We start from the raw sequence: 2531 nt of genomic DNA, 5'->3' as shown, positions 1-2531 counted from the left end.
ATAGCAGCCGCCGTGTATATTATAGAGAATAGCAGCCCCTGTGTGTATTACAGAGAATAGCAGTCCCTGTGTCTATTGCAGAGAATAGCAGTCCCTGTGCATATTATAGGGAATAGCAGTCCCTGTGTATATTACAGAGAATAACAGTCCCTGTGCATATTATAGGGAATAACAGCCCCTGTGTGTATTACAGAGAATAGCAGTCCCTGTGCATATTACAGAGAATAGCAGTCCCTGTGCATATTATAGAGAATAGCATCCCCTGTGTATATTACAGAGAATAGCAACACCTGTGTGTATTAGAGTGAATAGCAGTCCCTGTGTGTATTACAGAGAATAGCAGTCCCTGTGTGTATTATAGAGAATAGCAGTCCCTGTGTATATTATAGAGAATAGCAGCCCCCTGTGTGTATTATAGAGAATAGCAGTTCCTGTGGATATTATAGAGAATAGCAGCCCCTGTGTATATTATAGAGAATAGCAGTCCCTGTGTATATTATAGAGAATAGCAGTCCCTGTGTATATTATAGAGAATAGCAGCCCCTGTGTATATCATAGAGAATAGTAGCCCCTGTGTATATTATAGAGAATAGCAGCCCCTGTGTATATTATAGAGAATGGCAGTCCCTGTGTGTATTATAGAGAATAGCAGTCCCTGTGTATATTATAGAGAATAGCAGTCCCTGTGTATATTATAGAGAATAGCAGTCCCTGTGTGTATTATAGAGAATAGCAGTCCCTGTGTGTATATTATAGAGAATAGCAGCCCCTGTGTGTATTACAGAGAATAGCAGTCCCTGTGTATATTATAGAGAATAGCAGTCACTGTGTATATTATAGAGAATAGCAGTCCCTGTGTATATTATAGAGAATAGCAGTCCCTGTGTATATTATAGTGAATAGCAGCTCCTGTGTATATTATAGTGAATAGCAGTCCCTGTGTATATTATAGAGAATAGCAGCCCCTGTGTGTATTATAGAGAATAGCAGCCCCTGTGTATATTATAGAGAATAGCAGTCCCTGTGTATATTATAGAGAATAGCAGTCACTGTGTATATTATAGAGAATAGCAGTCCCTGTGTATATTATAGAGAATAGCAGCCCCTGTGTATATTATAGAGAATAGCAGTCCCTGTGTATATTATAGAGAATAGCAGTCCCTGTGTGTATATTATAGAGAATGGCAGCCCCTGTGTATATTATAGAGAATGGCAGTCCCTGTGTGTATTTTAGAGAATAGCAGTCCCTGTGTATATTATAGAGAATAGCAGTCCCTGTGTATATTATAGAGAATAGCAGCCCCTGTGTGTATTACAGAGAATAGCAGTCCCTGTGTATATTATAGAGAATAGCAGTCCCTGTGTATATTATAGAGAATAGCAGTCCCTGTGTATATTATAGAGAATAGCAGCCCCCGTGTGTATTACAGAGAATAGCAGCCCCTGTGTATATTATAGAGAATAGCAGCCCCCATGTGTATTAGAGAATAGCAGCCCCTGTGTCTATATTTTTATACACGATTGGCAGCAGGTTTTTAAATCTTTATGACCTGGGATCTTGCCGTTTGTTTGATTACGAATCATTGTACAATGTAGTTTGATGTCAGTCGATGGGACTATTTCTGTCATTCTGCCCTTGAATACCTGTGCTTTGCCGGTCCCAGTTTATTTGTCCCTGCTGTTGACGGGGATGTACGGGCCGAACAGGGCGTTCCTGTCTGGAAATCACGTGGCCCCTGTGTGTACTTGCGTTAGCCTGTGCTTTGTTAATCAGCTCTCCACCTTGTCATCTTTCCTGCCTTGTGCCATATCCTGGTTTGAGAAATACGGTTTTTCCTTTTCCTATCTGTGTGAGATCACTGCGAGAGATTATGAAATATCTTCCTGTGCATCTTGCAGATGGTACACACTGCTGCCACTGTGCGTCGGTAGTGGAGGAAGTGAATGTTTGTGGATGGGGTGCCAATCAAGCGGGCTGCTTTGTCCTGGATGGTGTCGAGCTTCTTGAGTGTTGTTGGAGCTGCACCCATCCAGGCAAGTGGAGAGTATTCCATCACACTCCTGACTTGTGCCTTGTAGATGGTGGACAGGCTTTGGGGAGTCAGGAGGTGAGTTACTCGCCTCAGGATTCCCAGCCTCTGACCTGCTCTTGTAGCCACGGTATTTATATGGCTACTCCAGTTCAGTTTCTGGTCAATGGTAACCCCCAGGATGTTGATAGTGGGGGATTCAGCGATGGTAATGCCATTGAATGTCAAGGGGAGATGGTTAGATTCTCTCTTGTTGGAGATGGTCATTGCCTGACACTTGTGTGGCGCGAATGTTACTTGCCACTTATCAGCCCAAGCCTGGATATTGTCCAGGTCTTGCTGCATTTCTGTACGGACTGCTTCAGTATCTGAGGAGTCACGAATGGTGCTGAACATTGTGCGATCATCAGCGAACATCCCCACTTCTGACCTTCTGATTGAAGGAAGGTCATTGATGAAGCAGCTGAAGATGGTTGGGCCGAGGACACTACTCTTGAAGAA

This window comes from Heterodontus francisci, chromosome X (assembly GCF_036365525.1).
Source record: "Heterodontus francisci isolate sHetFra1 chromosome X, sHetFra1.hap1, whole genome shotgun sequence".
In the NCBI taxonomy this organism is placed as follows: Eukaryota; Metazoa; Chordata; class Chondrichthyes; order Heterodontiformes; family Heterodontidae; genus Heterodontus; species Heterodontus francisci.
Note: the sequence above shows the minus strand (reverse complement) of the source record.